The sequence below is a fragment of the Rhinichthys klamathensis genome, unplaced genomic scaffold, assembly GCF_029890125.1.
Source record: "Rhinichthys klamathensis goyatoka isolate OS25496 unplaced genomic scaffold, OSU_Roscu_1.1 h1tg000313l_1, whole genome shotgun sequence".
Taxonomy (NCBI): domain Eukaryota; kingdom Metazoa; phylum Chordata; class Actinopteri; order Cypriniformes; family Leuciscidae; genus Rhinichthys; species Rhinichthys klamathensis.
In genome coordinates, this window is record NW_026606831.1 from 375547 (window position 1) to 399838 (window position 24292).

Below are 24292 nucleotides of genomic sequence, written 5' to 3' on the forward strand. Positions count from 1 at the left end.
GCGGAATATAAATAACAGCGGTGGCGTTTATGCTCAACGTGCGGTGATTGGTGTATGAAAAATGGACATTGCCATTTCATTGGACGGCCAAAAAAGAGAATATGAGCGGAGATTGGATGGAATCTGCTCAAACTCAAAGATGGACAAAAATGGACTATGTGCGGTGATTGGTCTATGAAAAATGGACCTTGACATTTCATTGGACGGCCAAAAATGGAGCTCGTAACGTAATTGGTTTTTTAAAGATGGAGCTCGTCATTGTATTGGATAGATTTTACAGACGCACGGCTGTCAGGTACCGCCATCCCGGCTCTTGCCCGAGATGCGTGACTGTTGCGTGGAAACCCACATCAAAATGAATCGTATCGACTGAAAGAAAAAAAAAGATTCCAAGGGTTTAAGCGTATGCTTGTCCAACACAAAGACATCTGAGCAAAAGAGGGTATGCACGACTCTGGTGGGACTCGAACCCACAACCTTTGAATACCTCCATTCACAACCTAGAAGTCCAATGCGCTATCCATTGCGCCACAGAGCCACAAAAAGCCGAGCTTTAAGACGCTATTGCATGCACATCACTTCTTAGATTTCCACTTTTTGTGCAGATACACACTGTTCCACTAAGCCACAGCGCCAGGTGCTGTCCCTGATTTGATGCTTTTGTATACAAAGTCTAAAAGAGGTAGCACGTCAGGAGAATAGCTGATTACATCATGAATATGTCCCTTTGAAGTTAGAGGGTTATTTCCAAAACCTGAAAGGTGTGCAGGCTTCTGTTCAGGGACATGGGAATATCTCAAACCATTTCATTTTGGATCGAAACTCTCAGTTACGATACATCTAAACGCTGTTTCAGCTAGGAGAAATGGAAAGCATGTTTTTTTTTCTTTTGCTAGGTAGGTGGCCAACAATAGGTAGTTGCAGATTTTGGCCTGAGCCATTGCATTTCAACCCATTCTTGTTATCTCCCTTATTTAAATAGGTGATTTAAGCTAATTAGTAGAGTACTCTATGATCCGAGTTGGGTGTGTGCAATAAGCGAAATAAGCAGAGCGTGAAGGGGATGCTAGTTTGTGGATCCAAGGGTTTAAGCGTATGCTTGTCCAACACAAAGACATCTGAGCAAAAGAGGGTATGCACGACTCTGGTGGGACTCGAACCCACAACCTTTGAATACCTCCATTCACAACCTAGAAGTCCAATGCGCTATCCATTGCGCCACAAAAAGCCAAGCTTTAATACGCTATTGCATGCACATCACTTCTTAGATTTCCACTTTTTGTGCAGATACACACTGTTCAGCATCCAAAGATTTACGTATGTAAAAAGGGTAGGTGAGCGGTGCCCACATCCCACGGCACAGGCACTGCTGGGATTCGAACCCAGAATCTCCTGTTTACAAGACAGGCGCTTTGACCAACTAAGCCACAGCACCACTTGCTAAACCTTCTGCGATGTGTTGGAATAAAAAGTAAAAAAACAAAAACAAAAAAAGAGGTTGCAGGTCAGGAAAATAGCGGATTACATCATGAAAGAGGTTAGGGGATTATTTCCAAAACCCGAGATATCCGAGGGAATATCTGAAACTCTCAATACTTGTGTCTGAAATGTTTTTGGAACCTCCAGTTACAATCCATCTAAACTCTGTCTCAGCTTGGAGAAATGGAAAGCAATTTTTGCTATGCTTTCAGCTGATCTGAAAGACAAAATCCCGAAAGATTTTCATGAATTAAATATTCATATTTGTAAAGACTGTTTTGAACACACATCCAGAGGCTAGATCTCAACAATAGGAAGTAGCAGATTTTGGCCTAAGCCAGTGGTTTTCAAACCATTCTCGAAACCTCCCAGACGCTATACATTTTCGTTATCCTCCTTATTTCAAAACGGTGAATTGAGCTAATTACTAGAGTACTCTGTGATCCGAGTTGGCTGTGTCCAATAAGGGAGATGAGCAGAATGTGAGGGGTAGGCTTCTGAAGTAGTTTGTGGACCCCAGTTTTGAACATATGTCTGACTCACAGAGACATCAGAGCAAAAGAGGCCATTCACACTTCTGGTGGGACTCAAAACCACAACCAGGGAATTTCTCCATTCGCATCCTAGAAGTCCAAAGCTCCATCAATTGTACCACAGAGCCATAAAATGACCCACTTCAAGGAAGTATTGCATGCGCAGCGCTTCTTCGTTTTTCCAATTTTGTGCAGGTACACACTGTTCGGCATGCAAAGACTTTCATATGTGAAAAGTTTAAGCACTCCCATATCCAATAAGGAAATAAAGAAATATTTCCTTATTGGAAAAATGTGCTGTGTCGGCTCCTGAAAAAGTTGGAAAACCCCAGGTTTAAGCAAATGTCAGTCTGGCAAAGACGTCTATGCAAAGGGACACCATTCGTGACTCAGGTGGGACCCAAAAACCAACAAACTTTATAAAGCCTTCATTTGCAACCGAGAGGTCCAGATTGTCTTTCCTGCCGAGACTTTAACATCTGAAAAGGTTGACCGACTACTCTTAGAAGCCACAGATTAGGCACTGCTGGGATTCGAACCCAGGATCTCCTGTTTACTAGACAGGCGCTTTGAACAACTAAGCCACAGCGCCAGGTGCTGTCCCTGATTTGATGCTTTTGTATACAAAGTCTAAAAGAGGTAGCACGTCAGGAGAATAGCTGATTACATCATGAATATGTCCCTTTGAAGTTAGAGGGTTATTTCCAAAACCTGAAAGGTGTGCAGGCTTCTGTTCAGGGACATGGGAATATCTCAAACCATTTCATTTTGGATCGAAACTCTCAGTTACGATACATCTAAACGCTGTTTCAGCTAGGAGAAATGGAAAGCATGTTTTTTTTTCTTTTGCTAGGTAGGTGGCCAACAATAGGTAGTTGCAGATTTTGGCCTGAGCCATTGGATTTCGACCCATTCTTGTTATCTCCCTTATTTAAATAGGTGATTTAAGCTAATTAGTAGAGTACTCTATGATCCGAGTTGGGTGTGTGCAATAAGCGAAATAAGCAGAGCGTGAAGGGGATGCTAGTTTGTGGATCCAAGGGTTTAAGCGTATGCTTGTCCAACACAAAGACATCTGAGCAAAAGAGGGTATGCACGACTCTGGTGGGACTCGAACCCACAACCTTTGAATACCTCCATTCACAACCTAGAAGTCCAATGCGCTATCCATTGCGCCACAAAAAGCCAAGCTTTAATACGCTATTGCATGCACATCACTTCTTAGATTTCCACTTTTTGTGCAGATACACACTGTTCAGCATCCAAAGATTTACGTATGTAAAAAGGGTAGGTGAGCGGTGCCCACATCCCACGGCACAGGCACTGCTGGGATTCGAACCCAGAATCTCCTGTTTACAAGACAGGCGCTTTGACCAACTAAGCCACAGCACCACTTGCTAAACCTTCTGCGATGTGTTGGAATAAAAAGTAAAAAAACAGAAACAAAAAAAGAGGTTGCAGGTCAGGAAAATAGCGGATTACATCATGAAAGAGGTTAGGGGATTATTTCCAAAACCCGAGATATCCGAGGGAATATCTGAAACTCTCAATACTTGTGTCTGAAATGTTTTTGGAACCTCCAGTTACAATCCATCTAAACTCTGTCTCAGCTTGGAGAAATGGAAAGCAATTTTTGCTATGCTTTCAGCTGATCTGAAAGACAAAATCCCGAAAGATTTTCATGAATTAAATATTCATATTTGTAAAGACTGTTTTGAACACACATCCAGAGGCTAGATCTCAACAATAGGAAGTAACAGATTTTGGCCTAAGCCAGTGGTTTTCAAACCATTCTCGAAACCTCCCAGACGCTATACATTTTCGTTATCCTCCTTATTTCAAAACGGTGAATTGAGCTAATTACTAGAGTACTCTGTGATCCGAGTTGGCTGTGTCCAATAAGGGAGATGAGCAGAATGTGAGGGGTAGGCTTCTGAAGTAGTTTGTGGACCCCAGTTTTGAACATATGTCTGACTCACAGAGACATCAGAGCAAAAGAGGCCATTCACACTTCTGGTGGGACTCAAAACCACAACCAGGGAATTTCTCCATTCGCATCCTAGAAGTCCAAAGCTCCATCAATTGTACCACAGAGCCATAAAATGACCCACTTCAAGGAAGTATTGCATGCGCAGCGCTTCTTCGTTTTTCCAATTTTGTGCAGGTACACACTGTTCGGCATGCAAAGACTTTCATATGTGAAAAGTTTAAGCACTCCCATATCCAATAAGGAAATAAAGAAATATTTCCTTATTGGAAAAATGTGCTGTGTCGGCTCCTGAAAAAGTTGGAAAACCCCAGGTTTAAGCAAATGTCAGTCTGGCAAAGACGTCTATGCAAAGGGACACCATTCGTGACTCAGGTGGGACCCAAAAACCAACAAACTTTATAAAGCCTTCATTTGCAACCGAGAGGTCCAGATTGTCTTTCCTGCCGAGACTTTAACATCTGAAAAGGTTGACCGACTACTCTTAGAAGCCACAGATTAGGCACTGCTGGGATTCGAACCCAGGATCTCCTGTTTACTAGACAGGCGCTTTGAACAACTAAGCCACAGCGCCAGGTGCTGTCCCTGATTTGATGCTTTTGTATACAAAGTCTAAAAGAGGTAGCACGTCAGGAGAATAGCTGATTACATCATGAATATGTCCCTTTGAAGTTAGAGGGTTATTTCCAAAACCTGAAAGGTGTGCAGGCTTCTGTTCAGGGACATGGGAATATCTCAAACCATTTCATTTTGGATCGAAACTCTCAGTTACGATACATCTAAACGCTGTTTCAGCTAGGAGAAATGGAAAGCATGTTTTTTTTTCTTTTGCTAGGTAGGTGGCCAACAATAGGTAGTTGCAGATTTTGGCCTGAGCCATTGGATTTCGACCCATTCTTGTTATCTCCCTTATTTAAATAGGTGATTTAAGCTAATTAGTAGAGTACTCTATGATCCGAGTTGGGTGTGTGCAATAAGCGAAATAAGCAGAGCGTGAAGGGGATGCTAGTTTGTGGATCCAAGGGTTTAAGCGTATGCTTGTCCAACACAAAGACATCTGAGCAAAAGAGGGTATGCACGACTCTGGTGGGACTCGAACCCACAACCTTTGAATACCTCCATTCACAACCTAGAAGTCCAATGTGCTATCCATTGCGCCACAGAGCCACGAAAAGCCAAGCTTTAATACGCTATTGCATGCACATCACTTCTTAGATTTCCACTTTTTGTGCAGATACACACTGTTCAGCATCCAAAGATTTACGTATGTAAAAAGGGTAGGTGAGCGGTGCCCACATCCCACGGCACAGGCACTGCTGGGATTCGAACCCAGAATCTCCTGTTTACAAGACAGGCGCTTTGACCAACTAAGCCACAGCGCCACTTGCTAAACCTTCTGCGATGTGTTGGAATAAAAAGTAAAAAAACAAAAACAAAAAAAGAGGTTGCAGGTCAGGAAAATAGCGGATTACATCATGAAAGAGGTTAGGGGATTATTTCCAAAACCCGAGATATCCGAGGGAATATCTGAAACTCTCAATACTTGTGTCTGAAATGTTTTTGGAACCTCCAGTTACAATCCATCTAAACTCTGTCTCAGCTTGGAGAAATGGAAAGCAATTTTTGCTATGCTTTCAGCTGATCTGAAAGACAAAATCCCGAAAGATTTTCATGAATTAAATATTCATATTTGTAAAGACTGTTTTGAACACACATCCAGAGGCTAGATCTCAACAATAGGAAGTAGCAGATTTTGGCCTAAGGCAGTGGTTTTCAAACCATTCTCGAAACCTCCCAGACGCTATACATTTTCGTTATCCTCCTTATTTTAAAACGGTGAATTGAGCTAATTACTAGAGTACTCTGTGATCCGAGTTGGCTGTGTCCAATAAGGGAGATGAGCAGAATGTGAGGGGTAGGCTTCTGAAGTAGTTTGTGGACCCCAGTTTTGAACATATGTCTGACTCACAGAGACATCAGAGCAAAAGAGGCCATTCACACTTCTGGTGGGACTCAAAACCACAACCAGGGAATTTCTCCATTCGCATCCTAGAAGTCCAAAGCTCCATCAATTGCACCACAGAGCCATAAAATGACCCACTTCAAGGAAGTATTGCATGCGCAGCGCTTCTTCGTTTTTCCAATTTTGTGCAGGTACACACTGTTCGGCATGCAAAGACTTTCATATGTGAAAAGTTTAAACACTCCCATATCCTGTGGCATAGGCACTGCTGGGATTTGAACCCAGGATCTCCTGTTTACGAGACAGGCGCTTTGACCAGCTAAGCCACAGCGCCAGTTACAAAAGTGCTGTGAAATTTTTCAGTAAAACAAGTCTAAAAGAGGTAGCACATGAGGAAAAAAGCTGATTACGTTATGAAAGAGGTCCCTTAGAGGTAAGAGGATTGTTTCCAAAACATGATGGCCTCTCAGGCCTCAAGGGAATGTCTGAACTCATTTCATTTTGGCTCTACACTCTCAACACTCATGCCTAAAATGTTTCCTGTGCTTTCTTCTGATATGAAAGGGCAAAATCCAGAAAGATATCCATGTATTATTCTTCATATATGTAAAGACTTTGTTTGTACAAATATCCATAGGCTTGACTTTATCAATAGGTAGTAGCAGATTTCGGCCCTAAGCCAGGGGCTTGCAAACCATTCTTGAAGCGCATCTGCACCACATATATGTTTTTATTATCTCTCTCTCATTTAAAACAGGTGAATCAAATAATTGACTGATTAGTAATGTACTCAATGATCTGACTTGTGTGTGCCCAATAAGGACAACAAGAAAAATGTGCTGTGTCGGCTCCTGAAAAAGTTGGAAAACCCCAGGTTTAAGCAAATGTCAGTCTGCCAAAGACGTCTATGCAAAGGGACACCATTCGTGACTCAGGTGGGACCCAAAAACCAACAACCTTTATAAAGCCTTCATTTGCAACCGAGAGGTCCAGATTGTCTTTCCTGCCGAGACTTTAACATCTGAAAAGGTTGAACGACTACTCTTAGAAGCCACAGATTAGGCACTGCTGGGATTCGAACCCAGGTTCTCCTGTTTACGAGACAGGCGCTTTGACCAGCTAAGCCACAGCGCCAGTTACAAAAGTGCTGTGAAATTTGTCAGTAAAACAAGTCTAAAAGAGGTAGCACATGAGGAAAAAAGCTGATTACGTTATGAAAGAGGTCCCTTAGAGGTAAGAGGATTGTTTCCAAAACATGATGGCCTTTCAGGCCTCAAGGGAATGTCTGAACTCATTTCATTTTGGCTCTACACTCTCAACACTCATGCCTAAAATGTTTCCTGTGCTTTCTTCTGATATGAAAGGGCAAAATCCAGAAAGATATCCATGTATTATTCTTCATATATGTAAAGACTTTGTTTGTACAAATATCCATAGGCTTGACTTTGGCCCTGTCCCATTTCTCCCCCCTTAAAACTTCCACTTGGTTTTGAGTGCCCTCGAAAGTAAAGTCCCCTCAACGAGGGAAGTGGAGTTGAAGATCTTTCCCTATGAAATGGGACACCACTATATGCAAATTAGCGCGGCAATCCTCACTACGTCACGCGCAGCAAACCTCACTACGTCACGCGCAGCGTCGACGTGTCTACTACTACTACTATTTTCATTCAGAAAATGCCGGTTCCAGCTGTTGTGTTGCCTGTTGTGTGGGCTGTGTTCGTTTATCTACGTCTGATGAATCAACAGAGAAGACATGTGGAATATAGAAGACGCATTCGCCGTCTTCTTTGCCTTGAGGATTTATTTCAGGTATGTCCGATTTGTTTAAATATTTTGACGTTATATGTTTACGTTACCTCAGCTGTTGATGATTTAACGCTAGACCAAATAGAATTAACTTACCTGTTGTTTGTGTCGATAATAACACGACCTACACATTCAGGTCGTATAGTTAAATATAGGGGTGCGGGAAGTGGTTTTAGGTTGGGAATGCTGATACAATAAAAAGACGGGAGGTACAAGTATTGCACCAATTACAGGCTATTTTTGAATCACAGGAGGATCTATCGCTGGCCTTCCCCCCAAAGCGGCATGCATCGCCTCGAAGTATCGCCAGTTGGATACCGTTTTTTCGCCGCTTTCTGTACCTGAGCCTGTCTTTGGTGTTTTCAGGTCCTACAATAAAAAAAAACGATTAAAAAAAAAATCCAAAATCGTTCCGCCCTAGTGTAAAGGATGTAAGATGTAGGTGATGAAGACATGAATCAGATGAATCAGAACCAAAGAATTACCTTGTAACGTTTCTTTAGATTCTCCCACTTCTTGCCTGCCTTCTCTCCTGTAATCCTTCCTTCCAGGCCCAGGTCTTTCACTGCTTTCCTATAAACATACAAATATGAGAATAGTTGTCAAAATGCATTGTAGCTGCCTGGGGGCTAGAACATTATCAGACATTGATATTATTATCAGTTATTGAATTGTACAATCTGGTCACTTACTCCCATAACAGTTTAGAGGCTAATTTTTTTTTTGTAAACTTCTCCTCATTCTCAGTCCAGAACCTGATGAGGCCAAAGGTCTGCTCGACAGTCCCTGAAATAAGAGACCAGTTGCCGCTTAGTAAATTGCTAATTAACAGGAGATAACTAAACAGATTTTTGGTCAATACAATCTGAGGAGTGTGAATACATGCACATAACTATCCCAGTTATGATCAGGATATAAGTATCCATAATAATATGCTAGAAATCTAATCAAATGTAAAATAACACAGCATAGTTTATTATAGATAGATTAATGCTTATTAAAGCTAAAGTTATTCATTCTTAAACATCTTATTTTCTCTTTGCCTTTAGTTGTTTTATTCACTTTAAAGGTGTAATCATTAGCAGGTTTATTAGATGCTGCCACTTTAAGACCGAATGCAGATCTAATAATACACATTTTCTCCCATTTAAGACATCAACTGTGTTTAAGTGAATCTCTAAACCGGTTATTTTGCCATATATTTGTGTGTATTTGATCGTTTAGAAGCGCACACAAAACCCAAAGTATAGTTTGTTTGTCTAGTTGCAATCCGTTTCCGAGCGCGCGCGCGCCTCCATGGGAACCGGAGCAACGTCTCTTGCGCGGATCATTGTGCTGTTAGTAGCTGTTTTTACCACCAACAACGTCCCGCAATTTAGGAAAACAGCAGACGCTGCACTTTACAACAATCACCGATTGTGCTCAGTGCTGATCCTGACGTTAAGTTTGGGTTTAGAGAGAAATGACAGCGCGCTGTGAAGGGAAAGATGATGCGCTAGAAGAGCGCGGCTAACGTTAGTTTTTAATAATTTTGCCTCACATATCTTTTTATAATCCTTAGAAGCCAAAATCGAAAATAAAATTTGATTAACCACCCAGATCAGATGTATATTTGATTGGCAGACTCTTTTGAAGCACTCGACAGATATCATATGAACATCGTCAGATAGCTTCGTGAAATATTTTCTAACATTAGTGTTCAAAACTCAACAGTCCATTGGATGTGCATCAAACTAACATATTCCAACATTTTTCGAAATTTTAACATGCTTATTTGCGAAAATATACTTACAATTCAGTTGCTCCTTTCCAGCGGTGTCCGCCATCTTATTTGAAAAATTTGGCCGGCTCGCTGAGTTCGCAAGGTATCCTGGGTAATTTCATCTTCCACTTTGTTTTAAGCCTGCATCGGACCGCACTATTTTTTGAGGGTTGATTTTAAGGGGAGAATAGCACTCCCCCTTGCTCTTTAGAGTATTGGGACACCCTACCCCTACACGAGAACGCGCAAAAACAAGGGTTAGGGCAGAAATCTAGGGTAAGGGGAGGTATTGGGACAGGGCCTAAATCAATAGGTAGTAGCAGATTTCGGCCCTAAGCCAGGGGCTTGCAAACCATTCTTGAAGCGCATCTGCACCACATATATGTTTTTATTATCTCTCTCTCATTTAAAACAGGTGAATCAAATAATTGACTGATTAGTAACGTACTCAATGATCTGACTTGTGTGTGCCCAATAAGGAAAACAAGAAAAATGTGCTGTGTCGGCTCCTGAAAAAGTTGGAAAACCCCAGGTTTAAGCAAATGTCAGTCTGGCAAAGACATCTATGCAAAGGGACACCATTCGTGACTCAGGTGGGACCCAAAAACCAACAACCTTTATAAAGCCTTCATTTGCAACCGAGAGGTCCAGATTGTCTTTCCTGCCGAGACTTTAACATCTGAAAAGGTTGAACGACTACTCTTAGAAGCCACAGATTAGGCACTGCTGGGATTCGAACCCAGGATCTCCTGTTTACTAGACAGGCGCTTTGAACAACTAAGCCACAGCGCCAGGTGCTGTCCCTGATTCGATGCTTTTGTATACAAAGTCTAAAAGAGGTAGCACGTCAGGAGAATAGCTGATTACATCATGAATATGTCCCTTTGAAGTTAGAGGGTTATTTCCAAAACCTGAAAGGTGTGCAGGCTTCTGTTCAGGGACATGGGAATATCTCAAACCATTTCATTTTGGATCGAAACTCTCAGTTACGATACATCTAAACGCTGTTTCAGCTAGGAGAAATGGAAAGCATGTTTTTTTTTCTTTTGCTAGGTAGGTGGCCAACAATAGGTAGTTGCAGATTTTGGCCTGAGCCATTGGATTTCAACCCATTCTTGTTATCTCCCTTATTTAAATAGGTGACTTAAGCTAATTAGTAGAGTACTCTATGATCCGAGTTGGGTGTGTGCAATAAGCGAAATAAGCAGAGCGTGAAGGGGATGCTAGTTTGTGGATCCAAGGGTTTAAGCGTATGCTTGTCCAACACAAAGACATCTGAGCAAAAGAGGGTATGCACGACTCTGGTGGGACTCGAACCCACAACCTTTGAATACCTCCATTCACAACCTAGAAGTCCAATGCGCTATCCATTGCGCCACAGAGCCACAAAAAGCCAAGCTTTAATACGCTATTGCATGCACATCACTTCTTAGATTTCCACTTTTTGTGCAGATACACACTGTTCAGCATCCAAAGATTTACGTATGTAAAAAGGGTAGGTGAGCGGTGCCCACATCCCACGGCACAGGCACTGCTGGGATTCGAACCCAGAATCTCCTGTTTACAAGACAGGCGCTTTGACCAACTAAGCCACAGCGCCACTTGCTAAACCTTCTGCGATGTGTTGGAATAAAAAGTAAAAAAACAAAAACAAAAAAAGAGGTTGCAGGTCAGGAAAATAGCGGATTACATCATGAAAGAGGTTAGGGGATTATTTCCAAAACCCGAGATATCCGAGGGAATATCTGAAACTCTCAATACTTGTGTCTGAAATGTTTTTGGAACCTCCAGTTACAATCCATCTAAACTCTGTCTCAGCTTGGAGAAATGGAAAGCAATTTTTGCTATGCTTTCAGCTGATCTGAAAGACAAAATCCCGAAAGATTTTCATGAATTAAATATTCATATTTGTAAAGACTGTTTTGAACACACATCCAGAGGCTAGATCTCAACAATAGGAAGTAGCAGATTTTGGCCTAAGCCAGTGGTTTTCAAACCATTCTCGAAACCTCCCAGACGCTATACATTTTCGTTATCCTCCTTATTTCAAAACGGTGAATTGAGCTAATTACTAGAGTACTCTGTGATCCGAGTTGGCTGTGTCCAATAAGGGAGATGAGCAGAATGTGAGGGGTAGGCTTCTGAAGTAGTTTGTGGACCCCAGTTTTGAACATATGTCTGACTCACAGAGACATCAGAGCAAAAGAGGCCATTCACACTTCTGGTGGGACTCAAAACCACAACCAGGGAATTTCTCCATTCGCATCCTAGAAGTCCAAAGCTCCATCAATTGCACCACAGAGCCATAAAATGACCCACTTCAAGGAAGTATTGCATGCGCAGCGCTTCTTCGTTTTTCCAATTTTGTGCAGGTACACACTGTTCGGCATGCAAAGACTTTCATATGGGAAAAGTTTAAGCACTCCCATATCCAATAAGGAAATAAGGAAATATTTCCTTATTAGAAAAATGTGCTGTGTCGGCTCCTGAAAAAGTTGGAAAACCCCAGGTTTAAGCAAATGTCAGTCTGGCATAGATGTCTATGCAAAGGGACACCATTCGTGACTCAGGTGGGACCCAAAAACCAACAACCTTTATAAAGCCTTCATTTGCAACCGAGAGGTCCAGATTGTCTTTCCTGCCGAGACTTTAACATCTGAAAAGGTTGAACGACTACTCTTAGAAGCCACAGATTAGGCACTGCTGGGATTCGAACCCAGGATCTCCTGTTTACTAGACAGGCGCTTTGACCAACTAAACCACAGCGCCAGGTGCTGTCCCTGATTCGATGCTCTTGTATACAAAGTCTAAAAGAGGTAGCACGTCAGGAGAATAGCTGATTACATCATGAATATGTCCCTTTGAAGTTAGAGGGTTATTTCCAAAACCTGAAAGGTGTGCAGGCTTCTGTTCAGGGACATGGGAATATCTCAAACCATTTCATTTTGGATCGAAACTCTCAGTTACGATACATCTAAACGCTGTTTCAGCTAGGAGAAATGGAAAGCATGTTTTTTTTTTCTTTTGCTAGGTAGGTGGCCAACAATAGGTAGTTGCAGATTTTGGCCTGAGCCATTGGATTTCAACCCATTCTTGTTATCACCCTTATTTAAATAGGCGACTTAAGCTAATTAGTAGAGTACTCTATGATCCGAGTTGGGTTTGTGCAATAAGCGAAATAAGCAGAGCGTGAAGGGGATGCTTCAGAAGTAGTTTGTGGATCCAAGGGTTTAAGCGTATGCTTGTCCAACACAAAGGCATCTGAGCAAAAGAGGGTATGCACGACTCTGGTGGGGCTCGAACCCACAACCTTTGAATACCTCCATTCACAACCTAGAAGTCCAATGCGCTATCCATTGCGCCACAGAGCCACAAAAAGCCAAGCTTTAAGACGCTATTGCATGCACATCACTTCTTAGATTTCCACTTTTTGTGCAGATACACACTGTTCAGCATCCAAAGATTTACGTATGTAAAAAGGGTAGGTGAGCGGTGCCCACATCCCACGGCACAGGCACTGCTGGGATTCGAACCCAGAATCTCCTGTTTACAAGACAGGCGCTTTGACCAACTAATCCACAGCGCCACTTGCTAAACCTTCTGCGATGTGTTGGAATAAAAAGTAAAAAAACAAAAAAAGAGGTTGCAGGTCAGGAAAATAGCGGATTACATCATGAAAGAGGTTAGGGGATTATTTCCAAAACCCGAGATATCCGAGGGAATATCTGAAACTCTCAATACTTGTGTCTGAAATGTTTTTGGAACCTCCAGTTACAATCCATCTAAACTCTGTCTCAGCTTGGAGAAATGGAAAGCAATTTTTGCTATGCTTTCAGCTGATCTGAAAGACAAAATCCCGAAAGATTTTCATGAATTAAATATTCATATTTGTAAAGACTGTTTTGAACACACATCCATAGGCTAGATCTCAACAATAGGAAGTAGCAGATTTTGGCCTAAGCCAGTGGTTTTCAAACCATTCTCGAAACCTCCCAGACGCTATACATTTTCGTTATCCTCCTTATTTCAAAACGGTGAATTGAGCTAATTACTAGAGTACTCTGTGATCCGAGTTGGCTGTGTCCAATAAGGGAGATGAGCAGAATGTGAGGGGTAGGCTTCTGAAGTAGTTTGTGGACCCCAGTTTTGAACATATGTCTGACTCACAGAGACATCAGAGCAAAAGAGGCCATTCACACTTCTGGTGGGACTCAAAACCACAACCAGGGAATTTCTCCATTCGCATCCTAGAAGTCCAAAGCTCCATCAATTGCACCACAGAGCCCTAAAATGACCCACTTCAAGGAAGTATTGCATGCGCAGCGCTTCTTCGTTTTTCCAATTTTGTGCAGGTACACACTGTTCGGCATGCAAAGACTTTCATATGGGAAAAGTTTAAGCACTCCCATATCCAATAAGGAAATAAGGAAATATTTCCTTATTAGAAAAATGTGCTGTGTCGGCTCCTGAAAAAGTTGGAAAACCCCAGGTTTAAGCAAATGTCAGTCTGGCATAGATGTCTATGCAAAGGGACACCATTCGTGACTCAGGTGGGACCCAAAAACCAACAACCTTTATAAAGCCTTCATTTGCAACCGAGAGGTCCAGATTGTCTTTCCTGCCGAGACTTTAACATCTGAAAAGGTTGAACGACTACTCTTAGAAGCCACAGATTAGGCACTGCTGGGATTCGAACCCAGGATCTCCTGTTTACTAGACAGGCGCTTTGACCAACTAAACCACAGCGCCAGGTGCTGTCCCTGATTCGATGCTCTTGTATACAAAGTCTAAAAGAGGTAGCACGTCAGGAGAATAGCTGATTACATCATGAATATGTCCCTTTGAAGTTAGAGGGTTATTTCCAAAACCTGAAAGGTGTGCAGGCTTCTGTTCAGGGACATGGGAATATCTCAAACCATTTCATTTTGGATCGAAACTCTCAGTTACGATACATCTAAACGCTGTTTCAGCTAGGAGAAATGGAAAGCATGTTTTTTTTTTCTTTTGCTAGGTAGGTGGCCAACAATAGGTAGTTGCAGATTTTGGCCTGAGCCATTGGATTTCAACCCATTCTTGTTATCACCCTTATTTAAATAGGTGACTTAAGCTAATTAGTAGAGTACTCTATGATCCGAGTTGGGTTTGTGCAATAAGCGAAATAAGCAGAGCGTGAAGGGGATGCTTCAGAAGTAGTTTGTGGATCCAAGGGTTTAAGCGTATGCTTGTCCAACACAAAGGCATCTGAGCAAAAGAGGGTATGCACGACTCTGGTGGGACTCGAACCCACAACCTTTGAATACCTCCATTCACAACCTAGAAGTCCAATGCGCTATCCATTGCGCCACAGAGCCACAAAAAGCCAAGCTTTAAGACGCTATTGCATGCACATCACTTCTTAGATTTCCACTTTTTGTGCAGATACACACTGTTCAGCATCCAAAGATTTACGTATGTAAAAAGGGTAGGTGAGCGGTGCCCACATCCCACGGCACAGGCACTGCTGGGATTCGAACCCAGAATCTCCTGTTTACAAGACAGGCGCTTTGACCAACTAAGCCACAGCGCCACTTGCTAAACCTTCTGCGATGTGTTGGAATAAAAATTAAAAAAACAAAAACAAAAAAAGAGGTTGCAGGTCAGGAAAATAGCGGATTACATCATGAAAGAGGTTAGGGGATTATTTCCAAAACCCGAGATATCCGAGGGAATATCTGAAACTCTCAATACTTGTGTCTGAAATGTTTTTGGAACCTCCAGTTACAATCCATCTAAACTCTTTCTCAGCTTGGAGAAATGGAAAGCAATTTTTGCTATGCTTTCAGCTGATCTGAAAGACAAAATCCCGAAAGATTTTCATGAATTAAATATTCATATTTGTAAAGGCTGTTTTGAACACACATCCAGAGGCTAGATCTCAACAATAGGAAGTAGCAGATTTTGGCCTAAGCCAGTGGTTTTCAAACCATTCTCGAAACCTCCCAGACGCTATACATTTTCGTTATCCTCCTTATTTCAAAACGGTTAATTGAGCTAATTACTAGAGTACTCTGTGATCCGAGTTGGCTGTGTCCAATAAGGGAGATGAGCAGAATGTGAGGGGTAGGCTTCTGAAGTAGTTTGTGGACCCCAGTTTTGAACATATGTCTGACTCACAGAGACATCAGAGCAAAAGAGGCCATTCACACTTCTGGTGGGACTCAAAACCACAACCAGGGAATTTCTCCATTCGCATCCTAGAAGTCCAAAGCTCCATCAATTGCACCACAGAGCCATAAAATGACCCACTTCAAGGAAGTATTGCATGCGCAGCGCTTCTTCGTTTTTCCAATTTTGTGCAGGTACACACTGTTCGGCATGCAAAGACTTTCCTATGTGAAAAGTTTCAGCACTCCCATATCCTGTGGCATAGGCACTGCTGGGATTTGAACCCAGGATCTCCTGTCTACGAGACAGGCGCTTTGAACAGCTAAGCCACAGCGCCAGTTACAAAAGTGCGGTGAAATTTGTCGGTAAAACAAGTCTAAAAGAGGTAGCACATGAGGAAAAAAGCTGATTACGTTATGAAAGAGGTCCCTTAGAGGTAAGAGGATTGTTTCCAAAACATGATGGCCTTTCAGGCCTCAAGGGAATGTCTGAACTCATTTCATTTTGGCTCTACACTCTCAACACTCATGCCTAAAATGTTTCCTGTGCTTTCTTCTGATATGAAAGGGCAAAATCCAGAAAGATATCCATGTATTATTCTTCATATATGTAAAGACTTTGTTTGTACAAATATTCATAGGCTTGACTTTATCAATAGGTAGTAGCAGATTTCGGCCCTAAGCCAGGGGCTTGCAAACCATTCTTGAAGCGCATCTGCACCACATATATGTTTTTATTATCTCTCTCTCATTTAAAACAGGTGAATCAAATAATTGACTGATTAGTAACGTACTCAATGATCTGACTTGTGTGTGCCCAATAAGGAAAACAAGAAAAATGTGCTGTGTCGGCTCCTGAAAAAGTTGGAAAACCCCAGGTTTAAGCAAATGTCAGTCTGGCATAGACGTCTATGCAAAGGGACACCATTCGTGACTCAGGTGGGACCCAAAAACCAACAACCTTTCTAAAGCCTTCATTTGCAACCGAGAGGTCCAGATTGTCTTTCCTGCCGAGACTTTAACATCTGAAAAGGTTGAACGACTACTCTTAGAAGCCACAGATTAGGCACTGCTGGGATTCGAACCCAGGATCTCCTGTTTACTAGACAGGCGCTTTGACCAACTAAGCCACAGCGCCAGGTGCTGTCCCTGATTCGATGCTCTTGTATACAAAGTCTAAAAGAGGTAGCACGTCAGGAGAATAGCTGATTACATCATGAATATGTCCCTTTGAAGTTAGAGGGTTATTTCCAAAACCTGAAAGGTGTGCAGGCTTCTGTTCAGGGACATGGGAATATCTCAAACCATTTCATTTTGGATCGAAACTCTCAGTTACGATACATCTAAACGCTGTTTCAGCTAGGAGAAATGGAAAGCATGTTTTTTTTTCTTTTGCTAGGTAGGTGGCCAACAATAGGTAGTTGCAGATTTTGGCCTGAGCCATTGGATTTCAACCCATTCTTGTTATCTCCCTTATTTAAATAGGTGACTTAAGCTAATTAGTAGAGTACTCTATGATCCGAGTTGGGTGTGTGCAATAAGCGAAATAAGCAGAGCGTGAAGGGGATGCTAGTTTGTGGATCCAAGGGTTTAAGCGTATGCTTGTCCAACACAAAGACATCTGAGCAAAAGAGGGAATGCACGACTCTGGAGGGACTGGAACCCACAACCTTTGAATACCTCCATTCACAACCTAGAAGTCCAATGCGCTATCCATTGCGCCACAGAGCCACAAAAAGCCAAGCTTTAAGACGCTATTGCATGCACATCACTTCTTAGATTTCCACTTTTTGTGCAGATACACACTGTTCAGCATCCATAGATTTACGTATGTAAAAAGGGTAGGTGAGCGGTGCCCACATCCCAAGGCACAGGCACTGCTGGGATTCGAACCCAGAATCTCCTGTTTACAAGACAGGCGCTTTGACCAACTAAGCCACAGCGCCACTTGCTAAACCTTCTGCGATGTGTTGGAATAAAAAGTAAAAAAACAAAAACAAAAAAAGAGGTTGCAGGTCAGGAAAATAGCGGATTACATCATGAAAGAGGTTAGGGGATTATTTCCAAAACCCGAGATATCCGAGGGAATATCTGAAACTCTCAATACTTGTGTCTGAAATGTTTTTGGAACCTCCAGTTACAATCCATCTCAACTCTGTCTCAGCTTGGAGAATGGAAAGCAATTTTTGCTATGCTTTCAGCTGATCTGAAAGACAAAATCCCGAAAGATTTTCATGAATTAAATATTCATATTTGTAAAGACTGTTTTGAACACACATCCAGAGGCTAGATCTCAACAATAGGAAGTAGCAGATTTTGGCCTAAGCCAGTGGTTTTCAAACCATTCTCGAAACCTCCCAGACGCTATACATTTTCGTTATCCTCCTTATTTCAAAACTGTGAATTGAGCTAATTACTAGAGTACTCTGTGATCCGAGTTGGCTGTGTCCAATAAGGGAGATGAGCAGAATGTGAGGGGTAGGCTTCTGAAGTAGTTTGTGGACCCCAGTTTTGAACATATGTCTGACTCACAGAGACATCAGAGCAAAAGAGGCCATTCACACTTCTGGTGGGACTCAAAACCACAACCAGGGAATTTCTCCATTCGCATCCTAGAAGTCCAAAGCTCCATCAATTGCACCACAGAGCCATAAAATGACCCACTTCAAGGAAGTATTGCATGCGCAGCGCTTCTTCGTTTTTCCAATTTTGTGCAGGTAAACACTGTTCGGCATGCAAAGACTTTCATATGGGAAAAGTTTAAGCACTCCCATATCCAATAAGGAAATAAGGAAATATTTCCTTATTGGAAAAATGTGCTGTGTCGGCTCCTGAAAAAGTTGGAAAACCCCAGGTGTAAGCAAATGTCAGTCTGGCATAGACGTCTATGCAAAGGGACACCATTCGTGACTCAGGTGGGACCCAAAAACCAACAACCTTTATAAAGCCTTCATTTGCAACCGAGAGGTCCAGATTGTCTTTCCTGCCGAGACTTTAACATCTGAAAAGGTTGAACGACTACTCTTAGAAGCCACAGATTAGGCACTGCTGGGATTCGAACCCAGGATCTCCTGTTTACTAGACAGGCGCTTTGACCAACTAAACCACAGCGCCAGGTGCTGTCCCTGATTCGATGCTCTTGTATACAAAGTCTAAAAGAGGTAGCACGTCAGGAGAATAGCTGATTACATCATGAATATGTCCCTTTGAAGTTAGAGGGTTATTTCCAAAACCTGAAAGGTGTGCAGGCTTCTGTTCAGGGACATGGGAATATCTCAAACCATTTCATTTTGGATCGAAACTCTCAGTTACGATACATCTAAACGCTGTTTCAGCTAGGAGAAATGGAAAGCATGTTTTTTTTTTCTTTTGCTAGGTAGGTGGCCAACAATAGGTAGTTGCAGATTTTGGCCTGAGCCATTGGATTTCAACCCATTCTTGTTATCACCCTTATTTAAATAGGCGACTTAAGCTAATTAGTAGAGTACTCTATGATCCGAGTTGGGTTTGTGCAATAAGCGAAATAAGCAGAGCGTGAAGGGGATGCTTCAGAAGTAGTTTGTGGATCCAAGGGTTTAAGCGTATGCTTGTCCAACACAAAGGCATCTGAGCAAAAGAGGGTATGCACGACTCTGGTGGGGCTCGAACCCACAACCTTTGAATACCTCCATTCACAACCTAGAAGTCCAATGCGCTATCCATTGCGCCACAGAGCCACAAAAAGCCAAGCTTTAAGACGCTATTGCATGCACATCACTTCTTAGATTTCCACTTTTTGTGCAGATACACACTGTTCAGCATCCAAAGATTTACGTATGTAAAAAGGGTAGGTGAGCGGTGCCCACATCCCACGGCACAGGCACTGCTGGGATTCGAACCCAGAATCTCCTGTTTACAAGACAGGCGCTTTGACCAACTAATCCACAGCGCCACTTGCTAAACCTTCTGCGATGTGTTGGAATAAAAAGTAAAAAAACAAAAAAAGAGGTTGCAGGTCAGGAAAATAGCGGATTACATCATGAAAGAGGTTAGGGGATTATTTCCAAAACCCGAGATATCCGAGGGAATATCTGAAACTCTCAATACTTGTGTCTGAAATGTTTTTGGAACCTCCAGTTACAATCCATCTAAACTCTGTCTCAGCTTGGAGAAATGGAAAGCAATTTTTGCTATGCTTTCAGCTGATCTGAAAGACAAAATCCCGAAAGATTTTCATGAATTAAATATTCATATTTGTAAAGACTGTTTTGAACACACATCCAGAGGCTAGATCTCAACAATAGGAAGTAGCAGATTTTGGCCTAAGCCAGTGGTTTTCAAACCATTCTCGAAACCTCCCAGACGCTATACATTTTCGTTATCCTCCTTATTTCAAAACGGTGAATTGAGCTAATTACTAGAGTACTCTGTGATCCGAGTTGGCTGTGTCCAATAAGGGAGATGAGCAGAATGTGAGGGGTAGGCTTCTGAAGTAGTTTGTGGACCCCAGTTTTGAACATATGTCTGACTCACAGAGACATCAGAGCAAAAGAGGCCATTCACACTTCTGGTGGGACTCAAAACCACAACCAGGGAATTTCTCCATTCGCATCCTAGAAGTCCAAAGCTCCATCAATTGCACCACAGAGCCATAAAATGACCCACTTCAAGGAAGTATTGCATGCGCAGCGCTTCTTCGTTTTTCCAATTTTGTGCAGGTACACACTGTTCGACATGCAAAGACTTTCATATGTGAAAAGTTTAAACACTCCCATATCCTGTGGCATAGGCACTGCTGGGATTTGAACCCAGGATCTCCTGTTTACGAGACAGGCGCTTTGACCAGCTAAGCCACAGCGCCAGTTACAAAAGTGCGGTGAAATTTGTCAGTAAAACAAGTCTAAAAGAGGTAGCACATGAGGAAAAAAGCTGATTACGTTATGAAAGAGGTCCCTTAGAGGTAAGAGGATTGTTTCCAAAACATGATGGCCTTTCAGGCCTCAAGGGAATGTCTGAACTCATTTCATTTTGGCTCTACACTCTCAACACTCATGCCTAAAATGTTTCCTGTGCTTTCTTCTGATATGAAAGGGCAAAATCCAGAAAGATATCCATGTATTATTCTTCATATATGTAAAGACTTTGTTTGTACAAATATCCATAGGCTTGACTTTATCAATAGGTAGTAGCAGATTTCGGCCCTAAGCCAGGGGCTTGCAAACCATTCTTGAAGCGCATCTGCACCACATATATGTTTTTATTATCTCTCTCTCATTTAAAACAGGTGAATCAAATAATTGACTGATTAGTAACGTACTCAATGATCTGACTTGTGTGTGCCCAATAAGGAAAACAAGAAAAATGTGCTGTGTCGGCTCCTGAAAAAGTTGGAAAACCCCAGGTTTAAGCAAATGTCAGTCTGGCATAGACGTCTATGCAAAGGGACACCATTCGTGACTCAGGTGGGACCCAAAAACCAACAACCTTTATAAAGCCTTCATTTGCAACCGAGAGGTCCAGATTGTCTTTCCTGCCGAGACTTTAACATCTGAAAAGGTTGAACGACTACTCTTAGAAGCCACAGATTAGGCACTGCTGGGATTCGAACCCAGGATCTCCTGTTTACTAGACAGGCGCTTTGACCAACTAAGCCACAGCGCCAGGTGCTGTCCCTGATTCGATGCTTTTGTATACAAAGTCTAAAAGAGGTAGCACGTCAGGAGAATAGCTGATTACATCATGAATGTGTCCCTTTGAAGTTAGAGGGTTATTTCCAAAACCTGAAAGGTGTGCAGGCTTCTGTTCAGGGACATGGAAATATCTCAAACCATTTCCTTTTGGATCGAAACTCTCAGTTACGATACATCTAAACGCTGTTTCAGCTAGGAGAAATGGAAAGCATGTTTTTTTTTCTTTTGCTAGGTAGGTGGCCAACAATAGGTAGTTGCAGATTTTGGCCTGAGCCATTGGATTTCAACCCATTCTTGTTATCTCCCTTATTTAAATAGGTGATTTAAGCTAATTAGTAGAGTACTCTATGATCCGAGTTGGGTGTGTGCAATAAGCGAAATAAGCAGAGCGTGAAGGGGATGCTAGTTTGTGGATCCAAGGGTTTAAGCGTATGCTTGTCCAACACAAAGACATCTGAGCAAAAGAGGGTATGCACGACTCTGGTGGGACTCGAACCCACAACCTTTGAATACCTCCATTCACAACCTAGAAGTCCAATGCGCTATCCATTGCGCCACAGAGCCACAAAAAGCCAAGCTTTAAGACGCTATTGCATGCACATCACTTCTTAGATTTCCACTTTTTGTGCAGATACACACTGTTCAGCATCCAAAGATTTACGTATGTAAAAAGGGTAGGTGAGCGGTGCCCACATCCCACGGCACAGGCACTGCTGGGATTCGAACCCAGAATCTCCTGTTTACAAGACAGGTGCTTTGACCAACTAAGCCACAGCGCCACTTGCTAAACCTTCTGCGATGTGTTGGAATAAAAAGTAAAAAAAACAAAAACAAAAAAAGAGGTTGCAGGTCAGGAAAATAGCAGATTACATCATGAAAGAGGTTAGGGGATTATTTCCAAAACCCGAGATATCCGAGGGAATATCTGAAACTCTCAATACTTGTGTCTGAAATGTTTTTGGAACCTCCAGTTACAATCCATCTCAACTCTGTCTCAGCTTGGAGAATGGAAAGCAATTTTTGCTATGCTTTCAGCTGATCTGAAAGACAAAATCCCGAAAGATTTTCATGAATTAAATATTCATATTTGTAAAGACTGTTTTGAACACACATCCAGAGGCTAGATCTCAACAATAGGAAGTAGCAGATTTTGGCCTAAGCCAGTGGTTTTCAAACCATTCTCGAAACCTCCCAGACGCTATACATTTTCGTTATCCTCCTTATTTCAAAACGGTGAATTGAGCTAATTACTAGAGTACTCTGTGATCCGAGTTGGCTGTGTCCAATAAGGGAGATGAGCAGAATGTGAGGGGTAGGCTTCTGAAGTAGTTTGTGGACCCCAGTTTTGAACATATGTCTGACTCACAGAGACATCAGAGCAAAAGAGGCCATTCACACTTCTGGTGGGACTCAAAACCACAACCAGGGAATTTCTCCATTCGCATCCTAGAAGTCCAAAGCTCCATCAATTGCACCACAGAGCCATAAAATGACCCACTTCAAGGAAGTATTGCATGCGCAGCGCTTCTTCGTTTTTCCAATTTTGTGCAGGTACACACTGTTCGGCATGCAAAGACTTTCATATGGGAAAAGTTTAAGCACTCCCATATCCAATAAGGAAATAAGGAAATATTTCCTTATTGGAAAAATGTGCTGTGTCGGCTCCTGAAAAAGTTGGAAAACCCCAGGTTTAAGCAAATGTCAGTCTGGCAAAGACGTCTATGCAAAGGGACACCATTCGTGACTCAGGTGGGACCCAAAAACCAACAACCTTTATAAAGCCTTCATTTGCAACCGAGAGGTCCAGATTGTCTTTCCTGCCGAGACTTTAACATCTGAAAAGGTTGAACGACTACTCTTAGAAGCCACAGATGAGGCACTGCTGGGATTCGAACCCAGGATCTCCTGTTTACTAGACAGGCGCTTTGACCAACTAAGCCACAGCGCCAGGTGCTGTCCCTGATTCGATGCTTTTGTATACAAAGTCTAAAAGAGGTAGCACGTCAGGAGAATAGCTGATTACATCATGAATATGTCCCTTTGAAGTTAGAGGGTTATTTCCAAAACCTGAAAGGTGTGCAGGCTTCTGTTCAGGGACATGGGAATATCTCAAACCATTTCATTTTGGATCGAAACTCTCAGTTACAATACATCTAAACGCTGTTTCAGCTAGGAGAAATGGAAAGCATGTTTTTTTTTCTTTTGCTAGGTAGGTGGCCAACAATAGGTAGTTGCAGATTTTGGCCTGAGCCATTGGATTTCAACCCATTCTTGTTATCTCCCTTATTTAAATAGGTGACTTAAGCTAATTAGTAGAGTACTCTATGATCCGAGTTGGGTGTGTGCAATAAGCGAAATAAGCAGAGCGTGAAGGGGATGCTTCAGACGTAGTTTGTGGATCCAAGGGTTTAAGCGTATGCTTGTCCAACACAAAGACATCTGAGCAAAAGAGGGAATGCACGACTCTGGTGGGACTCGAACCCACAACCTTTGAATACCTCCATTCACAACCTAGAAGTCCAATGCGCTATCCATTGCACCAAGCGCGGCGCGCATACGTCTATCAAAGCTATCAAAAGTTGCCTGAAATTGACCCAAAGATCGCAGGATCGAATCCTGCTCGTCCACACTTTTTATGACTAATGTTAATTATTAGGATAAATGTTATTTAACTACACATTTGTATATAATAATACAGTAAACAATAATAATAATAATTATAAGAGGAAGAAGATGAAGAAGAAAAACACAAAAACGTCCAAACCCATTATATTTTTTTAATATAATCACAACAATTATTAAAACTGGTAATAGTAGTAGTAATAATAATCCGGTACATAAATAACTTAAGGCATAACTAAACATAAATAAATCCTTCTCATCTATTATTATTATTATTTAAAATATATATTATTATAATAATAAGAGTAATAATGATATTAATGATAGT

At 42.0% G+C, this 24292-nt stretch overlaps 32 non-coding genes across 32 annotated transcripts; all 32 read right to left on the reverse strand.

Annotated features, from left to right (window-relative positions):
• Window positions 1–449: 449 nt before the first annotated feature.
• Window positions 450–538, reverse strand: trnar-ucu (transfer RNA arginine (anticodon UCU)). The gene is given in 2 exon segments: window positions 450–485; window positions 502–538. It is a non-coding gene; the product is annotated as a tRNA-Arg (tRNA).
• A 601-nt stretch (window positions 539–1139) lies between these two features.
• Window positions 1140–1230, reverse strand: trnar-ucu (transfer RNA arginine (anticodon UCU)). The gene is given in 2 exon segments: window positions 1140–1175; window positions 1192–1230. It is a non-coding gene; the product is annotated as a tRNA-Arg (tRNA).
• A 131-nt stretch (window positions 1231–1361) lies between these two features.
• Window positions 1362–1435, reverse strand: trnat-ugu (transfer RNA threonine (anticodon UGU)). Its single transcript has one exon. It is a non-coding gene; the product is annotated as a tRNA-Thr (tRNA).
• Window positions 1436–2530: 1095 nt separating this feature from the next.
• Window positions 2531–2604, reverse strand: trnat-agu (transfer RNA threonine (anticodon AGU)). Its single transcript has one exon. It is a non-coding gene; the product is annotated as a tRNA-Thr (tRNA).
• Window positions 2605–3108: 504 nt separating this feature from the next.
• On the reverse strand, window positions 3109–3199 carry trnar-ucu (transfer RNA arginine (anticodon UCU)). The gene is given in 2 exon segments: window positions 3109–3144; window positions 3161–3199. It is a non-coding gene; the product is annotated as a tRNA-Arg (tRNA).
• A 131-nt stretch (window positions 3200–3330) lies between these two features.
• trnat-ugu (transfer RNA threonine (anticodon UGU)) lies at window positions 3331–3404 on the reverse strand. Its single transcript has one exon. It is a non-coding gene; the product is annotated as a tRNA-Thr (tRNA).
• Window positions 3405–4499: 1095 nt separating this feature from the next.
• trnat-agu (transfer RNA threonine (anticodon AGU)) lies at window positions 4500–4573 on the reverse strand. The gene has a single exon. It is a non-coding gene; the product is annotated as a tRNA-Thr (tRNA).
• Window positions 4574–5077: 504 nt separating this feature from the next.
• On the reverse strand, window positions 5078–5166 carry trnar-ucu (transfer RNA arginine (anticodon UCU)). Its single transcript is given in 2 exon segments — window positions 5078–5113; window positions 5130–5166. It is a non-coding gene; the product is annotated as a tRNA-Arg (tRNA).
• Window positions 5167–5307: 141 nt separating this feature from the next.
• trnat-ugu (transfer RNA threonine (anticodon UGU)) lies at window positions 5308–5381 on the reverse strand. Its single transcript has one exon. It is a non-coding gene; the product is annotated as a tRNA-Thr (tRNA).
• Window positions 5382–6222: 841 nt separating this feature from the next.
• trnat-cgu (transfer RNA threonine (anticodon CGU)) lies at window positions 6223–6296 on the reverse strand. The gene has a single exon. It is a non-coding gene; the product is annotated as a tRNA-Thr (tRNA).
• A 726-nt stretch (window positions 6297–7022) lies between these two features.
• On the reverse strand, window positions 7023–7096 carry trnat-cgu (transfer RNA threonine (anticodon CGU)). Its single transcript has one exon. It is a non-coding gene; the product is annotated as a tRNA-Thr (tRNA).
• A 3152-nt stretch (window positions 7097–10248) lies between these two features.
• trnat-agu (transfer RNA threonine (anticodon AGU)) lies at window positions 10249–10322 on the reverse strand. Its single transcript has one exon. It is a non-coding gene; the product is annotated as a tRNA-Thr (tRNA).
• Window positions 10323–10826: 504 nt separating this feature from the next.
• trnar-ucu (transfer RNA arginine (anticodon UCU)) lies at window positions 10827–10915 on the reverse strand. The gene is given in 2 exon segments: window positions 10827–10862; window positions 10879–10915. It is a non-coding gene; the product is annotated as a tRNA-Arg (tRNA).
• Window positions 10916–11056: 141 nt separating this feature from the next.
• On the reverse strand, window positions 11057–11130 carry trnat-ugu (transfer RNA threonine (anticodon UGU)). The gene has a single exon. It is a non-coding gene; the product is annotated as a tRNA-Thr (tRNA).
• Window positions 11131–12225: 1095 nt separating this feature from the next.
• Window positions 12226–12299, reverse strand: trnat-agu (transfer RNA threonine (anticodon AGU)). Its single transcript has one exon. It is a non-coding gene; the product is annotated as a tRNA-Thr (tRNA).
• Window positions 12300–12812: 513 nt separating this feature from the next.
• trnar-ucu (transfer RNA arginine (anticodon UCU)) lies at window positions 12813–12901 on the reverse strand. Its single transcript is given in 2 exon segments — window positions 12813–12848; window positions 12865–12901. It is a non-coding gene; the product is annotated as a tRNA-Arg (tRNA).
• A 141-nt stretch (window positions 12902–13042) lies between these two features.
• On the reverse strand, window positions 13043–13116 carry trnat-ugu (transfer RNA threonine (anticodon UGU)). The gene has a single exon. It is a non-coding gene; the product is annotated as a tRNA-Thr (tRNA).
• Window positions 13117–14205: 1089 nt separating this feature from the next.
• trnat-agu (transfer RNA threonine (anticodon AGU)) lies at window positions 14206–14279 on the reverse strand. The gene has a single exon. It is a non-coding gene; the product is annotated as a tRNA-Thr (tRNA).
• Window positions 14280–14792: 513 nt separating this feature from the next.
• On the reverse strand, window positions 14793–14881 carry trnar-ucu (transfer RNA arginine (anticodon UCU)). The gene is given in 2 exon segments: window positions 14793–14828; window positions 14845–14881. It is a non-coding gene; the product is annotated as a tRNA-Arg (tRNA).
• Window positions 14882–15022: 141 nt separating this feature from the next.
• trnat-ugu (transfer RNA threonine (anticodon UGU)) lies at window positions 15023–15096 on the reverse strand. Its single transcript has one exon. It is a non-coding gene; the product is annotated as a tRNA-Thr (tRNA).
• An 841-nt stretch (window positions 15097–15937) lies between these two features.
• trnat-cgu (transfer RNA threonine (anticodon CGU)) lies at window positions 15938–16011 on the reverse strand. The gene has a single exon. It is a non-coding gene; the product is annotated as a tRNA-Thr (tRNA).
• Window positions 16012–16737: 726 nt separating this feature from the next.
• trnat-agu (transfer RNA threonine (anticodon AGU)) lies at window positions 16738–16811 on the reverse strand. The gene has a single exon. It is a non-coding gene; the product is annotated as a tRNA-Thr (tRNA).
• Window positions 16812–17315: 504 nt separating this feature from the next.
• On the reverse strand, window positions 17316–17404 carry trnar-ucu (transfer RNA arginine (anticodon UCU)). The gene is given in 2 exon segments: window positions 17316–17351; window positions 17368–17404. It is a non-coding gene; the product is annotated as a tRNA-Arg (tRNA).
• Window positions 17405–17545: 141 nt separating this feature from the next.
• On the reverse strand, window positions 17546–17619 carry trnat-ugu (transfer RNA threonine (anticodon UGU)). The gene has a single exon. It is a non-coding gene; the product is annotated as a tRNA-Thr (tRNA).
• A 1094-nt stretch (window positions 17620–18713) lies between these two features.
• Window positions 18714–18787, reverse strand: trnat-agu (transfer RNA threonine (anticodon AGU)). The gene has a single exon. It is a non-coding gene; the product is annotated as a tRNA-Thr (tRNA).
• Window positions 18788–19300: 513 nt separating this feature from the next.
• trnar-ucu (transfer RNA arginine (anticodon UCU)) lies at window positions 19301–19389 on the reverse strand. Its single transcript is given in 2 exon segments — window positions 19301–19336; window positions 19353–19389. It is a non-coding gene; the product is annotated as a tRNA-Arg (tRNA).
• Window positions 19390–19530: 141 nt separating this feature from the next.
• On the reverse strand, window positions 19531–19604 carry trnat-ugu (transfer RNA threonine (anticodon UGU)). Its single transcript has one exon. It is a non-coding gene; the product is annotated as a tRNA-Thr (tRNA).
• An 835-nt stretch (window positions 19605–20439) lies between these two features.
• Window positions 20440–20513, reverse strand: trnat-cgu (transfer RNA threonine (anticodon CGU)). The gene has a single exon. It is a non-coding gene; the product is annotated as a tRNA-Thr (tRNA).
• Window positions 20514–21239: 726 nt separating this feature from the next.
• On the reverse strand, window positions 21240–21313 carry trnat-agu (transfer RNA threonine (anticodon AGU)). The gene has a single exon. It is a non-coding gene; the product is annotated as a tRNA-Thr (tRNA).
• A 504-nt stretch (window positions 21314–21817) lies between these two features.
• On the reverse strand, window positions 21818–21906 carry trnar-ucu (transfer RNA arginine (anticodon UCU)). The gene is given in 2 exon segments: window positions 21818–21853; window positions 21870–21906. It is a non-coding gene; the product is annotated as a tRNA-Arg (tRNA).
• A 141-nt stretch (window positions 21907–22047) lies between these two features.
• Window positions 22048–22121, reverse strand: trnat-ugu (transfer RNA threonine (anticodon UGU)). Its single transcript has one exon. It is a non-coding gene; the product is annotated as a tRNA-Thr (tRNA).
• A 1095-nt stretch (window positions 22122–23216) lies between these two features.
• Window positions 23217–23290, reverse strand: trnat-agu (transfer RNA threonine (anticodon AGU)). Its single transcript has one exon. It is a non-coding gene; the product is annotated as a tRNA-Thr (tRNA).
• Between the last annotated feature and the right edge of the window lie 1002 nt (window positions 23291–24292).